This window comes from Macaca fascicularis, chromosome 13, assembly GCF_037993035.2.
Source record: "Macaca fascicularis isolate 582-1 chromosome 13, T2T-MFA8v1.1".
NCBI classification, from domain to species: Eukaryota; Metazoa; Chordata; class Mammalia; order Primates; family Cercopithecidae; genus Macaca; species Macaca fascicularis.
The window spans coordinates 81,639,098-81,659,698 of NC_088387.1; the positions used below are offsets into that span (position 1 = coordinate 81,639,098).

The 20,601-nt window shown below is 37.9% G+C and overlaps 1 protein-coding gene across 3 annotated transcripts in view; it reads left to right on the top strand.

Annotated features, from left to right (window-relative positions):
• The window catches only part of SLC8A1 (solute carrier family 8 member A1), a 395,108-nt gene that overhangs the window by 17,287 nt on the left and 357,220 nt on the right, over positions 1 to 20,601 (top strand). Inside the window, exon 2 of one of the 3 annotated variants that reach the window (XM_065527144.1) lies at positions 9,449 to 9,567. The exons of the other annotated variants lie outside the window; for them this stretch is intronic. The gene's annotated coding sequence lies outside the window, so the exon portion shown is untranslated. The remainder of the gene's footprint in view (positions 1 to 9,448; positions 9,568 to 20,601) is intronic. 3 annotated transcript variants of the gene reach the window in all.

Sequence of the window (20,601 nt, forward strand, 5' to 3'; positions counted from 1 at the left end):
AAAAAGTTTTTCCTGAATTTAGATACTTTGCTTCCCTCCTACATTTTTAATATGGGATACACTTTCCTCATAAAGCACTTTTGCTTTCAGGCATAGAGAAATTAATAATAACAATAATTAGTATGACTCCATTTGTTGACCTACTACATTGTAAGCAAAATAGCCAGAATTTAAATGTATCCCCCAACACTAAAATCTACACTCATTCCATGATGTCTTGTGACTCAGATAATCATCATTCATAATGATTTTTGTTATTATGAACACAAGAAATCATGCATCAACTGAGACATCCTTTCAATTTTATTTTCCGGTAGGGCTTATGTTAAAAGTATACAGACTATGAAGTTGACAAACCTAGTCCTAAACCTCATCTCCCAGCAGTATGATTTTTTGGGGTAGCAAAACTTTCCTCCAGAAGCATGATTTTTTTTATTGCAATTTTAGCTTCAGTTTCTTCATTTGTAAATTTAATACAATAATAAAAATATCACTAGATTTAGAGTTATAGGGGCAAACAAGAGAGTAAATGAGAAAGCATATAAACATGGTACATGATAAAGTGTTATCCCTCAGTTCCTAGAAATATAACTAAGATCATCCAACAGGTAGAAGCACTTGCTTCAAATGCCAGCTCTACCAATAGCTGACACAAACTACATCCATTAATGAATGATATAAATATTTTTGAACGTCAGCAAAAGAAAAAATGGAACAAAATGATATCTAGATTCCATTTGGTTTTAAATGTTTATCATTTATTTAATCTCAAAAGCAATCTCTCATGTTTGTATTTCCTCTTTGGAAGCCAGAGTTTATTTTTAATGATTGCACTAAATAGGGTTTTCTTAAAAGCTATTGGATAGAGGACAAAAAAATGTCCAGGTAGCTAAAAGCAATTGCAAGTGTGATAGGGGAGTCACCACATGGAAGTGGGACAACCAGACCTGTCAGGGTTTATTATTATTATTATTACTACTACTAAAAAATGGAGGTCAAATGATTCAAATATTTTACTGTAGTGATTGCAGAGACCTGTAAAGGGGAGAAAGCACACACTTTCAGGTAGATCAGGGAAAAAAAAAGTTTATCCAAGTTGCATTAAATTTGAAGAAGGAAATGATGTCAAGAGAAGAAGAATGAAAAAAAAAAGAGAAAAAGAATGAAAAAAGAAAAGATAAAAAAGGAAGGAAGGAAAGGAAAAGAGAGGAGAGGAGAGGAAAGGAATGTTGGGGAAAGAAAAGGAAAGAGGAAAGATGAAAACCCGTTACAAAGATGGAACATAGCTACTGACTGGTTGTCAATACACATAGATGGTAGCACATGCCTGTAATCCCAGCTACTCAGGAGGCTGAGGCAGGAGAATTGCTTGAATCTGGGAGGTGGAGGTTGCAGTGAGTTGAGATCTCACCACTGCACTCCAGCCTGGGAAACAGATAAAGTCTCTGTCTTGGGGAAAAAAAAAAAAAAAAAAAAAAAAACCTTAGGAAAGATTTCCGGATTGTAATAGAGCGAGGACTGTGGTCTAGGCTTGGTTTCCCAACTCTCAAGTTTTGTGATCTTTGTAAATTTATTTACATCTGAACCTAAGCTTCTTTGACTATAAAATAAGATCTTGAATTAGATGACTTCCTAAAGCTTTCACAACTGTTAAATTGTAGATGTAGGAAACAAGTAATGTTTTGAAATATTGGCCTTTTTATATAGAGAGAGCCACTTTCATATTGGTTTTAATGGTCTTATGTTAAAGGAATATAAATTCCATTGAAGATACAGTGAATGGTAGGGTTTTTAAGGTGAGATTTCAGAAAATATTGCTTGTCAGTTCCTCATTATTCCTGATTTGCAGATATTTTTACTCTGTATCTAAGTACAATGCATACATTTCTCTATAATATAATCACCATCTTTTCCCATATATTCCAACTGGATTTCAGTCATTATAAAACTTTACTGCACTTTATAATTTTTGCTTCTTTTCACTAGCATTATTAATACCTTGTATTCAATATATTTGCAAGTTGACATTAGAAGTCTTTCATATTGAGTTTTATTCTTGGACACCCCTGGTTATCCGAATAGATATTTGTGAATCCACTCCTCCTACCCATCCCCACAAATCATCTAAAACCATTATTATGTTATATTCAACTTTGTGTCTTCAGCATATATGTAAAATTTTAAATGTATGTAAGATTCATTTAATACCTAAAGGACACTCACTTTTGTGTCCTCGAAACTTATTGAAATACTGGGTTCTAACCAGTCTTGATTAAGTTAATATATTTATACTTATACAAAGAAACATAGTTTATGCATTCCACATATTAGTGGAAAATTTGGAAAAATAATTAGAGCATATGAAATGAGGACTAAGTGATCTGAAAGCTATACAACACAATTATTCTTTGCTATTTCATTTTGAAATACTATAATGTCTGTTTAAAATCCACATCGAAAATCAAAAGTTAAAACAATAACAAGAAACTTACCTTGCCATGTTTTTTAATAAACCACATGCTTCAAAATCAAGTACATTGTGTCTGCCGTTATAAATACATGATTGCATATTCCAAGTGATTGGTGTTTAGATTATGCACAGCTTCCTTAAAAATAAGTAAGATATTCACACAATTTCACTAGTTTCATGGTAGAAGAAAATCTTACACATGCTTAATATCATGGAAATTGTCAGGAGTGTTTCTTGATAGGAGAGGGAAACGATAGTTTTTGGTGTTTGCTTAACAAAGACTTAGTGACACAACGTGAAAATGTTAGCAGTGTATCATCAAGTGAAGGCAAGGGGGCTCCCTCTCTTCATATCAGGCTGTAACACCTGACTAATGGCTTTTTAATAAGGTGACATTGTTTTGGCTTGGGGGGATTTAGAAAAGTGTTTTGTTGGCTAAAGTTTGGGGATTGTTCCTATGGAAGAATTGTGGCAGCAAATCTTCTGATCCTTTCCCATGCTCAGACACTAACCCCAGGGAAGGTGGTCAAGAAGCCACTTAATGGTTCTTGATGGAGCTGAAGCCTCAAGGTTAAGTATCAAATCTATATCAAGGGAGAGAACTGAGTGGGCCTGCTCTTTTGTCTTCAACCTTTCTGTTTTCTTCTCTCCTTCTCCAACTAAAGTGTTCTAATCCCAAAGTGAAAGTGAAACTCTACTCTACTCCCCGTCTAGTGGTCTCATTACACCAGCAGGGAAGAGCTGTGCTGGTATCTCTAGTGAGTAACACTGAATGTCAGAAAAGTAAGAACAGACTTTTCGGTGGGTGAAAAGTCACAGACCGTGACCATGGGAAGAAAAGTTCCTTTCTCTTTCTTCTGCCTTGCACCCTGCTTTGTGTGGAGTCCATTTTTGATATTGCACCTCGTCTATATGGCATGTTCACCTTAATCCATACGTTTGCACGTATGCTTTTTGGTTTATGGGGCTCGTGGAATCCCATTTAAGCCTGGCAAAATTTGAGGTAGATTATACCTTTGTTTTATAGATTGTGAAATGAAGCACACAGACTTGATTATTAATTATGTTTCTGTTATAAATTGCTAGCAACGTGTCACCTTAGGCAGGTTTCTTTTGTTCTGTAAGCTTCAATGTGCTATCTGTAAAACAGAAACTCGGGCAGCCTCCTTGGGTTGATGCAACAGTTACATGAGAGGATGTTGGTAAAGTAGTTAATGCTGCTCCTGACACAGAATAAGCACTCAATCAATGACAGTTCTTATCGTTAGAGTGTGGTTGTTACTATAGTTAGGATTATCTTGTGGGACTCTGACACAGATCTGCTACTTCCAAATCCAACATAATTTTCTCTGTCCCAGGGATGTAGTTTCATGTAGCAGTGTAAGTCTCTCTCTCTGAAGATGGAAGTCAGTCACAGAGCATTTCATATGCTCTCTTCACTCCCATTGAACTATTTCAATGAAGATATTAAGAATTATAAGACATAAACACAGTCCTGAAAAATCTCAGACAAGCAAAGAAGTCAAATGGTGTATAATACTAAAATGGCACAAAGAAAGAACTCACGTGAATTTAAATAACCTTTAAAAGCTAAGACAATTTTGGGTGGGAAGAATTAGGAGATTAGTGGCTTAGTACAAAAATGTCTGTTTTTATTTTTCTTCCCCCAACTCTGGTCACTTTACTAAAACACACACAGAGTTGGTTTTGTTCAAAAGCACACTGTCATATGAGACTTCCCTTTTTACGGTTAAAAGGGAACATGGTCATTTTCTCCACGTGCTGAATGGGCTTAAAATACACACACACACACACACACACACACACACACACACACACACACACACAAATTAGAAAGTGCCTAGCTTGGGAATCATGTTTCAAGAGAGTCGGCTTGCACATCTATGAAATAAGATGGCAAAAATCAATCCTGAGAGAATACGAATGGGCCTGAATCTCCCAAATTCTATGGCATGGTAATTCCCGGGCATTTATTGTCTTTCACCAGCTTCCTCGGTGAGCTAGCAGGAGGGGAGATGAGGATTATGCATTAAATTCCTTTACTTTTTTTTTCAGTCTTTTTTTTTTTTTTTTTTTCTGTCTACAGAAGGTGTCCCCCTTGTGGTTACAGAAAAAGCTGAACTGGCAGTTCATCTCATCTTGTGAAATTTCATGCATGGACAAAGACCTTTAGTATTCTATCTACCTTTTAGCTCTTGCTTCTAAAAGGGTAAACTTTTACTCAGATACTCATTTCTATCTGAAAGTTAATGCTAAACTCAAAGCCAGATATTCGGTCAGCTGGCTTTAAACTTTTTAACCCCACTTATGATTATTTTTAAAATTCTCTTTCCCTGTGGCTAGTAGTATCGTTTTTCCATGAACTGGTATCAGAGATTAAGATGGTGTTATCTGTCCATTAACAGTTTACCTACTGGAGCATGAAAAAGTGATTAAGCATGTGTCTGTTTCAATGCCATGACTGACCATTAAGTTCTCTCAAGTATGCAACCCAGCTTGGTCTTTTCAGCAGCAGTGAGAAAACCAGTCTGAGTCAGCAGGTTCCGCAATGGGCTTCTTTCACTCCTGTTCCTCTCTCTTGGAGTCAGAGTAAACACTAAAGTAGTGGGAGTAGACAGTTTTGGTTATTCTTAAGGAAGTATCTTGGTAGAGCTGCTGTTTCTCTGTTGAGTAGGAATTAACTATTTTTCCCCTGACTACTGTGTTAATATATCCAAATATTTTTTCCAAAACTATAGGATTAGTAAAGGTTTTATATGCCACTTTGATAAAATTGCTTTCACAAAAGCAGTTTTTAAGAAGGTAATTAAGAGCTCTGAGACATTGGTTTCATAAAGGAAATCCAATTAGACTCTGTTTCAATTGCAGAATTTTTTAAAAAGAAAGCAAGAAATGTGAAATATTCCTCTCAATCATCTGTCTTCTGTAACATACAATTCTAGAATTCTTAGGAAAAATGCACATTAGATATCGAAACTGTCAACATTTCAAATATTAAGGAGAAAAATCTAATAGTAAATCAGTAAAGTATGGATTTCTACATCTTACCTATTTTACTTCACATGCTACCTCCTCAGGAAGGCCTAACAGTATGATTTTCACCACAGCTGACTTGGTAATCAGGCATATTTCCTATACATACATATTATAGACTGAATAATTGAAAAATGAAGTGGACATTTAAACAATACTTGGTTTATTTATACCAACTTCTGCTCAAAAGGAATTTGATGCAACTTCATTGAGGGCAGTATTACATAAAAACATATTGAGATACGACTAACAGGAAACCTCATTAACATGGTGTTGTTAGACGTATTTTCCCATTTTCTACCTATTCTTTCTACTTTTACTCATTGATATATTATCTGTGTGTTTTAAAAAGTGTAACAATTTTAAACATCAGAGTGTAACGTTTATAAGACACACTATGGAGTATGAAAGTTATTTGTTAGAAAGAGGAATATATCTTATTGCCTAATGGCAGAATTGTGTTTCAGGGTACATGATCTGATTAAGCAATCAGATCCAAGGACATGCCGAAATAAGTTCTACTGTGTTTGATATTCATACTGAAGCAGAGGATATCAGTACTCTCTTTCACAGCATACTATTTCTCTTGTATCGTAAGTGTACTTTTTCAGAAGACATTAATCATGTATTAGTCTGTTCTCATGCTGCTAATAAAGACATACCAGAGACTAGGTAATTTATAAAGGGAAGAGGTACTTCTTCCTTTATTTAATTTATAAAGGGAAGAGGTACTTCCCCATGGCTGGGGAGTCTCAGAAAACTTACAATCATGGCAAAGGCAAAAGGGAAGCAAGGCACCTTTTTCACAAGGCGGCAGGAAGGAGAACTGCTGAGCAAAGAGGGAAAAGCGCCTTATAAAACCATCAGTTCTCATGAGAACTCACTCACTGTCACCAGAACAGCATGAAGGTAACTGCTCCTATGTTTCAATTAACTCCCACTGTGTCCTTCCCACAACATGTGGGGATTATGAGAACTACAATTCAAGATGATATGTGAGTGGGGACACTCACATCATTTTAATAAGTTTGTATAGGGGCAATTTATTTATCAATTTATTCTTTAAACAAATATTGAGTGTCCAATGTGACCAAATCATATATGAAATTTTCTACATAGTATTTTTTGAGCACTGCCAGAAAGATGCTACATATAAAATGCCCCCTCTCTTTCGCTAGAAATTCCATGATTGGTGAAGTTTCTTGTTATTAAAGTTGTCTTCTTGAGGAATTATTTGAAGTGGTAATTATTCTAGAAGGCAAGAGTTTCATCAACGAATAAAGTACTTAAGAGTAGGAAATTTTTAGTGTATGTTTTCATCTGATGGGAAAAATAAGAGCAAAATGACCACAATGATTATTGAGATAAAGATGAATTACAGGAAAGGGGGAAATATCCAGGGTGAGGAAGAAGGTATCACCTGGCGCATTGTTTACTTAACATCCCCAGGCATTTAAAAGTAACTGGCACTTGAGCAAGCAAGAGACATAGGGAATAGTCATAAAAGAATAGTGGGAGGAAAAAGCATGTTGCTTTTATGATTATTTCCTATGAGTCCTGCTTGTTCAAATCAGTTATTTTTAAATGTCTACTATTCTTTTACCTAGATATAAACCTGGCCGATCAGTAGTAAAATGTTATTGTTAGGAGAAGTTCTACAATCACCTAAGACATTGATGTAGTTCTAATTCAGAAAGCAGAATGTCCAGTTCCATATAATAATCACATTAATTTGAAATATAGTTAAACCCTTTTCCTTTGGCCCTTTTGAGGTTGTCTGCAGCGTGAAGGTGGGCGGGGGATGGTTGTTCTCTCCTTGCCTGCCTGCTTCTACTCCTCCTCCTCTATTTTTGCTAATCCAAGCAGATTGAATGTGGCTGGGGAAGGGAAAGAGGGAATAGAAATAAGAAAAGGCCAGCAAGCTCTTATTCTTGAGTATGATGACTTCTTGGAATTTAGCAGATGCCAAACTCTTTCTTTTGTAAAAATTTTCTTGAATTCTTCAGAGACTTCATCGGGGAACATTAAATTAAAAGTATAGGATGCAAGCAGTACACTTCTCTCTGGCTTGCCCTCCCACCTCCAGTATCCTTCTGCTGAGATTTCATTACACATCAAGTGACCCTCATGTATAGAACTTAACATGATCCTCCACCAGCTCCCCTATGTTAGTGGTCCACATCGAGTCCATAAGAAGCACTTATCACATCCTTGGAATGCACCTACAGTTCCTTACTTTAGTCCTAAATGCTGGCCTCAGCCCTCCTTTCCTTATTCCTTGCTAACTCAGCTGATAGTATCAACCCTCACCTTTAACGTTTTTGAAGGTATGTCAAACACTGTTCTGCATATTCCAGAAGACACATTTCAACCCCTCAAATTTCAAAGCCCCTCACATTAGATTTGGGTGATAGCAACAGGGAGTGCTAGGGGGTGCTATTTATGTGGAATCATCAGGGAAGGCCTCCCTGAAAAGGATACATAAACATAATCTACTGTAAAGATACGAGAAAGCTCACAGCATCCCTGAGAAGAGTGGAGCAGCAGCCTTGGAGCATGGGTAGAAACAAGGACAGGCAATCAGATCACATCCATCACAGATCCCTGAGTGCTAAAGCTTGCACCACAGTTCTTCTGGCATTGGATAATGCTAGTCCTTCCAAATGGCACTATCATCACTGCTGTTAGCTGGCAATTGGATGTTGCTGCTGCTCCCACTATCACTGTCAACATAGTCCCAAAGGAAAAGCTGTAATACTCATCTGACTAATGATAGTGTGATTGGAATAATATTTTCTCCCAAAGGGACAACCTGTGAGGGATAATTTCATTTGATGCATTTTAACACATTTGTTTTAAAATACATACTCATGTTATATAAGTCACAGTTATACCCTCTCTATGCAATGGACCCTTTTTAACAGAATGATGGTCGAGGTCAGCATTCTCAATAAAGATTTGTATCCATTAGGACTAAGTTCAGCTGCAAATGACAGAAACTTACAATAAATGCTTTCTAAACTAGATAGTGGTCTGTGTCTCTCTGATGATCACAATCTGGAGATAAGCAATTCAGGGCTGATACAGTGACTTATAATCACCAGGATTTCTTTTATCTTGATATTTTGTCATTCTTAGTGTACTGTCTTGTGAACCATGATGGCTGCTCAAGTTCCAGCCATCAGCCTGCATTCGATCCAGCAGAAAAGACAAAGAGGGAAGAGAAATAAAGAAAGTATGTCAGTCATCTTTTAAGAAGGTTTTCTGAAAATTGCCATATGACACTTCTGTTTACTTATCAGGTAGAACCTAGTCATGTGGCCTCACTTTACCGTAATATAGTCCTTATTCTGAGTAGATAAAATTGAGGGATCTGTTACCAACAAAATATTGGACTAGACAATTAGCAGTCTCTGTTAGTTTTTTCTTCTGTTTTGGCTTTGTTGACTGTAGCTATTCTCTTGTGGAGGTTAGGATTGTGCTTTCTCTCCTCTCCAAGTGCTAAAGCTTTCAAATACTTCCTCATGCTGTTTGTAAGTTTATACCCATCTCACCACCCTCTCCCTCTAACTCGCACCCTTGGTGTATTAGATTATAAGCTTCGGGGGGCCAGATGTGTATCTTCTTTATCTTTTAATCACCTAGAGACTTTATCAATTCCTTATCTCATATATATATTATATATATATATATTTCTCAACATATATATTTTCAGTGATTGTAAATTTTAAATTTACATTTTAAAATATAAAAAATACATAAATACATAGGGTAATTCAATAACATTAATAATGCAAAAATATTCAGTTAATCATTGTATATTTGTATTTGTTGTCTTTAGCACTTTAGTTCATTCATCAAGAGTGCTAACTGTGGCTTCTGTAATAGAAATAAGGAAACACATTGTCTTTCTATGGGTTTCAGAAAACAGGAAGTGTCTACAAGTGGCATTACATTGTCATGGCAAAAAGAACAAAGGCTCTGGAGACAGGCTGTCTGGATTCAAATCCCCACTCTGCCCTTTACCAGCTGTGTGACCACAGGCAAGTTGCTTAAAGTCTCCGTTCCTTCATTTCTTCATCCCATAAAATAGAAATAATAACAGGGGTGAATTGTCATAAGTGGTACTCAGAAGTGTGTGTAATATGAAGCTTATGCTTCAGGGACCATAAAGACATGAGTTCCTTCTCAGGCCCTCGGAGAAGCCCTAGCAATATGTTCACATGGCCCTATGCTTGGCAAAATTTACAAATGCAAGATTTTTAAAATTTGTTTTCTTAAAGTAGGCCCCATATTGTATAAGATTCGGCCCTTACAAAACCGAAAGCCTCCCCTGGCAGTTCTGCACCGAGTCAGAAGCTATAAATGACCCCGCAATGTGTGAAAAGTTGATTAGAAACACTTTAAGGCAGTAGTGCTCCCTCTGGAGAGTGGCATAACTAAACCAGAGACACTTGGGACATTTGTTTTAAAAATGTAGCAACTTGGTGAAGCTATACTCAACAATATTTTATTGCACGCTTAAAAATTTGTTAAGAGGATCAATTTCATGTTAAGCATTCTTACCACAATAAAATACATATTTTTTTAAAATGCAGGAGCTTGAGATGTTTACCTCCAGAAACAGAATCTTTTGGGACAGGTTCTACAAATCCCTGTTTTTATCAAGTTTCTCAGGTGATTCTAATGTGCCTTAAAACTTGAACTATTCTATAATATCTCTTCCATCTCTGAAATTCAAATTTTGATCTATATAATCCTGATTCAAAAATTACCAACTAAAAGGGTATGGAAAAATTGGAAACCTAACCTCATTTTGCAGAATTTGTCCAGGGAAAGGAATGCTCTGAATTGTTAAAGAGACAGAAAGAATGGAGACATGAAGAACTGGGATCTCACTTTTCAGCATGTAAAAACAGCTTGTCTGAAAGAGTTAAGACTTATAAATCATTAGTTTTCCATTGGCGTATTTTCAGGAATAAAAAATTATGATTCCATTTTCTCCCCCTACTCACAAGCCTAGTGGTAGAGGTTATGATAACTCTATTCAGTATGAGATTGTATTAGCCCGATCAAACTATGGTTCTTACAGAGAAAGAAGAATGATCTAATAGTTATCAGACATCCTACTAGAAGCTAACAAATCTGGTTGCATTCTTACAACAGTTCTGTAAGAAAAGTGACACTCTTATTTTTATAAATAAGAAAACTAAAGATCAAGCAGACTAAACAATTTTGCATAAAATCACACAGCTAACATGTGACATGAATTTAAAGCCGGGTATGGCTGAATTCAATGTCTCTTTTGTCTTCTTTAACGTTGTGCTGCTTTCAAATAAATATGGCATTAATTTGTGTGTGAGGTGATATACAAAGCGTGAACCTTAGAAAGCTAAAGTAAGGGGGGGGTGGAGCAAGATGGCCGAATAGGAACAGCTCCAGTCTCCAACTCCCAGCGCGAGCGACACAGAAGACCGGTGATTTCTGCATTTTCAACTGAGGTACTGGGTTCATCTCACTGGGGAGTGCCGGACGATCGGTGCTGGTCAGCTGCTGCAGCCCGACCAGCGAGAGCTGAAGCAGGGCGAGGCATTGCCTCACCTGGGAAGCGCAAGGGGGAAGGGAATCCCTTTTCCTAGCCAGGGGAACTGAGACACACAACACCTGGAAAATCGGGTAACTCCCACCCCAATACTGCGCTTTAAGCAAACAGGCACACAAGGAGATCATATCCCACACCTGGCCAGGGGGGTCCCACACCCACGGAGGCTCCCTCATTGCTAGCACAGCAGTCTGTGATCTACCAGCAAGGCAGCAGGGAGGCTGGGGGAGGGGCGCCCGCCATTGCTGAGGCTTAAGTAGGTAAACAAAGCTGCTGGGAAGCTCGAACTGGGTGGAGCTCACAGCAGCTCAAGGAAACCTGCCTGTCTCTGTAGACTCCACCTCTGGGGACAGGGCACAGTAAACAATAACAAACACAGCAGAAGCCTCTGCAGACGCAAACGACTCTGTCTGACAGCTTTGAAGAGAGCAGTGGATCTCCCAACACGGAGGTTGAGATCTGAGAAGGGACAGACTCCCTGCTCAAGTGGCTCCCTGACCCCTGAGTAGCCTAACTGGAAGACATCCCCCACTAGGGGCAGTCTGACACCCCTCACCTCACAGGGTGGAGTACACCCCTGAGAGGAAGCTTCCAAAGCAAGAATCAGACAGGTACACTCGCTGTTCAGAAATATTCTATCTTCTGCAGCCTCTGCTGCTGATACCCAGGCAAACAGGGTCTGGAGTGGACCTCAAGCAATCTCCAACAGACCTACAGCTGAGGGTCCTGACTGTTAGAAGGAAAACTATCAAACAGGAAGGACACCTACACCAAAACCCCATCAGTACATCACCATCATCAAAGACCAGAGGCAGATAAAACCACAAAGATGGGGAAAAGGCAGGGCAGAAAAGCTGGAAATTCAAAAAATAAGAGCGCATCTCCCCCGGCAAAGGAGCGCAGCTCATCGCCAGCAACGGATCAAAGCTGGACGGAGAATGACTTTGATGAGATGAGAGAAGAAGGCTTCAGTCCATCAAATTTCTCAGAGCTAAAGGAGGAATTACGTACCCAGCGTAAAGAAACTAAAAATCTTGAAAAAAAAGTGGAAGAATTGATGGCTAGAGTAATTAATGCAGAGAAGGTCATAAACGAAATGAAAGAGATGAAAACCATGACACGAGAAATACATGACAAATGCACAAGCTTCAGTAACTGACTCGATCAACTGGAAGAAAGAGTATCAGCGATTGAGGATCAAATGAATGAAATGAAGCGAGAAGAGAAATCTAAAGAAAAAAGAAGAAAAAGAAATGAACAAAGCCTGCAAGAAGTATGGGATTATGTAAAAAGACCAAATCTACGTCTGATTGGGGTGCCTGAAAGTGACGGGGAAAATGGAACCAAGTTGGAAAACACTCTTCAGGATATCATCCAGGAGAACTTCCCCAACCTAGTAGGGCAGGCCAACATTCAAATCCAGGAAATACAGAGAACGCCACAAAGATACTCCTCGAGAAGAGCAACTCCAAGACACATAATTGCCAGATTCACCAAAGTTGAAATGAAGGAAAAAATCTTAAGGGCAGCCAGAGAGAAAGGTCGGGTTACCCACAAAGGGAAGCCCATCAGACTAACAGCAGATCTCTCGGCAGAAACTCTACAAGCCAGAAGAGAGTGGGGGCCAATAGTCAACATTCTTAAAGAAAAGAATTTTAAACCTAGAATTTCATATCCAGCCAAACTAAGTTTCATAAGTGAAGGAGAAATAAAATCCTTTACAGATAAGCAAATGCTTAGATATTTTGTCACCACAAGGCCTGCCTTACAAGAGACCCTGAAGGAAGCACTCAACATGGAAAGGAACAACCAGTACCAGCCATTGCAAAAACATGCCAAAATGTAAAGACCATCGAGGCTAGGAAGAAACTGCATCAACTAACGAGCAAAATAACCAGTTAATATCATAATGGCAGGACAAGTTCACACATAACAATCTTAACCTTAAATGTAAATGGACTAAATGCTCCAATTAAAAGACACAGACTGGCAAACTGGATAAAGAGTCAAGACCCATCAGTCTGCTGTATTCAGGAGACCCATCTCACACGCAGAGACATACATAGGCTCAAAATAAAGGGATGGAGGAAGATTTATCAAGCAAATGGAGAACAGAAAAAAGCGGGGGTTGCAATACTAGTCTCTGATAAAACAGACTTTAAACCATCAAAGATCAAAAGAGACAAGGCCATTACATAATGGTAAAGGGATCAATTCAACAGGAAGAGCTAACTATCCTAAATATATATGCACCCAATACAGGAGCACCCAGATTCATAAAGCAAGTCCTTAGAGACTTACAAAGAGACTTAGACTCCCATACAATAATAATGGGAGACTTCAACACTCCACTGTCAACATTAGACAGATCAACGAGACAGAAAGTTAACAAGGATATCCAGGAATTGAACTCATCTCTGCAGCAAGCAGACCTAATAGACATCTATAGAACTCTCCACTCCAAATCAACAGAATATACATTCTTCTCAGCACCACATCGTACTTACTCCAAAATTGACCACGTAATTGGAAGTAAAGCACTCCTCAGCAAATGTACAAGAACAGAAATTATAACAAACTGTCTCTCAGACCACAGTGCAATCAAACTGGAACTCAGGACTAAGAAACTCAATCAAAACCGCTCAACTACATGGAAACTGAACAACCTGCTCCTGAATGACTACTGGGTACATAACGAAATGAAGGCAGAAATAAAGATGTTCTTTGAAACCAATGAGAACAAAGATACAACATACCAGAATCTCTGGGACACATTTAAAGCAGTGTGTAGAGGGAAATTTATAGCACTAAATGCCCACAAGAGAAAGCAGGAAAGATCTAAAATTGACACTCTAACATCACAATTAAAAGAACTAGAGAAGCAAGAGCAAACACATTCGAAAGCTAGCAGAAGGCAAGAAATAACTAAGATCAGAGCAGAACTGAAGGAGATAGAGACACAAAAAACCCTCCAAAAAATCAATGAATCCAGGAGTTGGTTTTTTGAAAAGATCAACAAAATTGACAGACCACTAGCAAGACTAATAAAGAAGAAAAGAGAGAAGAATCAAATCGACGCAATTAAAAATGATCAAGGGGATATCACCACCGACCCCACAGAAATACAAACTACCATCAGAGAATACTATAAACACCTCTACGCAAATAAACTGGAAAATCTAGAAGAAATGGATAATTTCCTGGACACTTACACTCTTCCAAGACTAAACCAGGAAGAAGTTGAATCCCTGAATAGACCAATAGCAGGCTCTGAAATTGAGGCAATAATTAATAGCCTACCAACCAAAAAAAGTCCAGGACCAGATGGATTCACAGCTGAATTCTACCAGAGGTACAACGAGGAGTTGGTACCATTCCTTCTGAAACTATTCCACTCAATAGAAAAAGAGGGAATCCTCCCTAACTCATTTTATGAGGCCAACATCATCCTGATACCAAAGCCTGGCAGAGACACAACTAAAAAAGAGAATTTTAGACCAATATCCCTGATGAACATCGATGCAAAAATCCTCAATAAAATACTGGCAAACCGGATTCAGCAACACATCAAAAAGCTTATCCACCATGATCAAGTGGGCTTCATCCCTGGGATGCAAGGCTGGTTCAACATTCGCCAATCAATAAACATAATCCAGCATATAAACAGAACCAAAGACAAGAACCACATGATTATCTCAATTGATGCAGAAAAGGCTTTTGACAAAATTCAACAGCCCTTCATGCTAAAAACTCTCAATAAATTCGGTATTGATGGAACGTACCTCAAAATAATAAGAGCTATTTATGACAAACCCACAGCCAATATCATACTGAATGGGCAAAAACTGGAAAAATTCCCTTTGAAAACTGGCACAAGACAGGGATGCCCTCTCTCACCACTCCTATTCAACATAGTGTTGGAAGTTCTGGCTAGGGCAATCAGGCAAGAGAAAGAAATCAAGGGTATTCAGTTAGGAAAAGAAGAAGTCAAATTGTCCCTGCTTGCAGATGACATGATTGTATATTTAGAAAACCCCATTGTCTCAGCCCAAAATCTCCTTAAGCTGATAAGCAACTTCAGCAAAGTCTCAGGATACAAAATTAATGTGCAAAAATCACAAGCATTCTTATACACCAGTAACAGACAAACAGAGAGCCAAATCAGGAATCAACTTCCATTCACAATTGCTTCAAAGAGAATAAAATACCTAGGAATCCAACTTACAAGGGATGTAAAGGACCTCTTCAAGGAGAACTACAAACCACTGCTCAGTGAAATCAAAGAGGACACAAACAAATGGAAGAACATACCATGCTCATGGATAGGAAGAATCAATATCGTGAAAATGGCCATACTGCCCAAGGTAATTTATAGATTCAATGCCATCCCCATCAAGCTACCAATGAGTTTCTTCACAGAATTGGAAAAAACTGCTTTAAAGTTCATATGGAACCAAAAAAGAGCCCGTATCTCCAAGACAATCCTAAGTCAAAAGAACAAAGCTGGAGTCATCACGCTACCTGACTTCAAACTATACTACAAGGCTACAGTAACCAAAACAGCATGGTACTGGTACCAAAACAGAGATATAGACCAATGGAACAGAACAGAGTCCTCAGAAATAATACCACACATCTACAGCCATCTGATCTTTGACAAACCTGACAAAAACAAGAAATGGGGAAAGGATTCCCTATTTAATAAATGGTGCTGGGAAAATTGGCTAGCCATAAGTAGAAAGCTGAAACTGGATCCTTTCCTTACTCCTTATACGAAAATTAATTCAAGATGGATTAGAGACTTAAATGTTAGACCTAATACCATAAAAATCCTAGAGGAAAACCTAGGTAGTACCATTCAGGACATAGGCATGGTCAAGGACTTCATGTCTAAAACACCAAAAGCAACAGCAGCAAAAGCCAAAATTGACAAATGGGATCTAATTAAACTAAAGAGCTTCTGCACAGCAAAAGAAACTACCATCAGAGTGAACAGGCAACCTACAGAATGGGAGAAAATTTTTGCAATCTACTCATCTGACAAAGGGCTAATATCCAGAACCTACAAAGAACTCAAACAAATTTACAAGAAAAAAACAAACAGCCCCATCAAAAAGTGGGCAAAGGATATGAACAGACATTTCTCAAAAGAAGACATTCATACAGCCAACAGACACATGAAAAAAATGCTCATCATCACTGGCCATCAGAGAAATGCAAATCAAAACCACAATGAGATACCATCTCACACCAGTTAGAATGGCGATCATTAAAAAGTCAGGAAACAACAGGTGCTGGAGAGGATGTGGAGAAATAGGAACGCTTTTACACTGTTGGTGGGATTGTAAACTAGTTCAACCATTATGGAAAACAGTATGGCGATTCCTCAAGGATCTAGAACTAGATGTACCATATGACCCAGCCATCCCATTACTGGGTATATACCCAAAGGATTATAAATTATGCTGCTATAAAGACACATGCACACGTATGTTTATTGCAGCACTATTCACAATAGCAAAGACTTGGAATCAACCCAAATGTCCATCAGTGACAGATTGGATTAAGAAAATGTGGCACTTATACACCATGGAATACTATGCAGCCATCAAAAAGGATGAGTTTGTGTCCTTTGTAGGGACATGGATGCAGCTGGAAACCATCATTCTTAGCAAACTATCACAAGAACAGAAAACCAAACACCGCATGTTCTCACTCATAGGTGGGAACTGAACAATGAGATCACTTGGACTCAGGAAGGGGAACATCACACACCGGGGCCTATCATGGGGAGTGGGGAGGGGGGAGGGATTGCATTGGGAGTTAAACCTGATGTAAATGACGAGTTGATGGGTGCAGCACACCAACATGGCAGAAGTATACATATGTAACAAACCTGCACGTTATGCACATGTACCCTACAACTTAAAGTATAATAATAATAAATAAATTAAAAAAAAAAATCCTGGGGATCTACGGCTAGACAAAATGTTCATGGAGTTGACACCAAAAGTGTGATCCTTAAAAGAAAATCTTGATAAATTGGACTTCATCATAATTAAAAATTTTTGCTCTGTGAAAGACTCTGTGAAGAGGATGAAAAAACAAGCTATAGACTGAGAGAAAAGATTTTCAAATCACATATTTGACAAAGTACTAGCATCTAGAATATAAAGAACTCTCAAAACTCAATCTTTAAAAAAACCAAACTGGTCAGGCATGGGGGCTCACGCCTGTAATCCCAACACTTTGGGAGACCGAGGCAGGTGGATCACCTGAGGTCAGGAGTTTGAGACCAGCCGGGCCAACGTGGTGAAAACCCATCTCTACTAAAAATGCAAAAAATTAGCCAGGCATGGTGGCACGTGCCTGTAATCCCAACCACTCAGGAGGCTAAGGCAGGAGAATCGCTTGAACCCTGGAGGTGAAGATTCCAGTGAGCCAAGATCGTGCCACTGCACTCCAGCCTGGGTGACAGAGTAAGACTCCATCTCGGGAAAAAAAAAAAAATCAATATGCATTTATCATAAGATCCAGCAAATGCTCTTCTGGGCAAATGCTCACCTCAGAGAAATAAAATAAAAACTTACGTTTTCAAAAATACCTGTGTATCAATGTCCATCTTGCAATTGCCCATACTGGAAACAGCCCAGATATGCTTTAACAGGTGGATGGTTAAACAAACTGTAGTACGCCATACGCTGGAATACTATTCAGCAATAAAAATTAAAAAGCTATTGATACATGCAACAACTTTCAGAAGATTATGCTTCTAATAAAAAAAACAGGCCAATCCCCCCCCCCCAAAAAAAGAAAGAAAGCTAAAGTAAGATATGCCACAGAACTAATTAATCACCATTTTTGTATCCATTCTTCCCTATGGTAACCTATGTTCTTTAAAATACTAGGGTGTATGAGCAAGTGTGCACATGTGTGCACAAACATACACACACACTTAAACACACACTCACACACACTCACATACACACACACAAGAAAATATGCTTCCTTTTGTAAGATGACTTTGTGAATGATGCCGTTTTTCTATACAGCTACATCTAGGGTCAAATAATATACTCCTCTCTTCCTGTCCCACATTAAAGGATGTCATTACAATTGAAAGGTTGTGGTTGTGGTCTTTTATGTTCTTAAGCATTTGTGTTTAAACAGCAATGCGATTTTTGGCTACTACAAATCTCTTCAAAAAGTAAGTTGGATTGTGTTTGTAAGTCAATGGCTTCTGGTCTCAGATGATGCAGTGACTCAGAATTAGTCTGTACAACGTCATGGTCTTCATCTTGTAGCGGATTAGTGAGCTCACTCATTCCTGACAACATGTGGGCTGGGAGGAGATGTATTTTCTAGAGCACCTGACACACCCAGCACAACTTGTTAAATTATGTCCTTGAGTCCCCTCCACTCTAACAAGAATTTTTCATCAGGATTCAACTGATACACTCAACTTCCTTAATCTAAGCAAAGTTAGGACAGTGTCCTAGTCCATTTAAGATATCATAACAAAAAAAAAATGCCATTAACTGGCTGCCTTATCAACAATCAAAATTTATTTATCACTGTTCTAAAGGCTGGAAATCCAATATCAAAATGTCAGCAAACTCCATATCTGATGAGAACCTGCTTTCTGGTTTGTAAAGGGTGCATTCTCTTTGTGTCCGCACATGATGTAAGGGATGAGAGCTTCTCTGGGGCCTTTTTTATGAGGACACTAATCCCTTTAATGAAGACAGAGCCCTCATGACCTCCCAAAGTCCCACCTCCTCATACATCACCATGGGGGTTAAGATTTCAACATATGAATTTTAGAGGGAACAGATATTCAGACCATAGCAGACAGCTTAATCTTTGATGCAATAAGTAGTTCATATTTGGGGAAGAGAGCAACGTTTGCCTTCCTCTTTCAATGTTTCATGAGGTTTTTGGGTTTAGTTCTAAAGATTAAATGCTTCTGGCCTCTCTACTGGCACCAGAGAAAACAGAATCTAAGTTTAAAAAATAATAATAAACGGTCACTGTTTTTAACTTTACAGTTTTTTTCTTGTCCCGTGTTGGTCCCATCCTGCAGTAAAATCAAGTCACTGTGGAAACCTTATCACAGGTCCTCAGTTAGTTTTCATAGCTATATCAACAGATTGTGGCGTCAGGAAGAAATTACCCTGGTACATTAATTACTGGCCCATGGAATGGGAGCTGAGGGTAGGCAACTGCACAGCTAGTAAGTGGATCACTATGAAGGGACAAACAATGCAAGGGATCCTAACTGGGCTTATATTTTTCTCCCAATATTAATGGTTTTTTTTTAATGTTTTTCACAAATCCAGGAATGTTAAGATGCCAAAATACCTTGTTGCCAAAGCTGAGATGGAAACACTCATTGTCAATACTTTGATACTAACCTTCCCCAATTAGAGATAAAACCAGTATTTTAAGAGATAGGAGCATGAAAAGCTCAGTTACCACCCCTGAAATATTTTCTCTTTCTAATCAAGATAAGAAACTTTTGTGTTTCCTCATCTATAGAATATATAAATACCTACTACTATTATGTCCAAATGAGAATATCTTGAGAAAGTAATATCCAACCAGATGACCAAGACATAAATTGTTATGAGCTTAAAAATGTTTATTTTTTTACCTAAACTTGAGAAAATGCATGATCAGAAGATAAATTGCAAATCAAGAATTTGGGTTCACGTTCTAGTAGAACAATTAATTAACTGTGACTATGCTAAAATATAAACATAATTAGACAAAGACAGTAATTTTAAATTTAGAAGTTGAAGTTACATACAAAAGATATAAATTTTGACAGCTCTTAAATATTTATTTGAAAAAGATACTAATTTAAAATTGAATTTCCACCAAAAAGGAGCCCCAGCATTCACTCAAAAATATGTTAACTGTATATTCGACAACAGTTACATGTCAAAATCTTTGTACATTCTGAATTAATGGTGTGAATTGGTGAAATTTATATATTTTCCTGAAGTTTAAAATTAGGCGATTGAAAACGAAATGTAACATCCAGGGAAATTGATATAAATTTCCTTCAGAAAGTCTATCAAAGTATAAAAGTAGAATTAAAAACTTATGTTTATGAACGATTTGGGAACTCATCAGATATTGATTTTTCAGAAGAGAGAGAGAAATACACTCTGTATTTACAGGAGAATATTTTAATGAAAAAAATTCAGTGAAAAAAACTACCTGAGCTTTTTACCAAAGAAAATCATAGGCTTTTAAATGGATAGCACATTTGACTAGCTAAGTAACATTGCTTTAAATAGCTATTTTTTAAATATTTGGGTTTATAGATACAAAAATGATTGCATATTGCAATGTGTTAGGACCTTTAGATCTATAAAGGTCATACTGAGTTTAACCTGCAAACAGGACACAAAAGACACATGGTTCCGCCCAATATTCTGCTAACTAAGGCTCAAATAAGAGTTGTCTC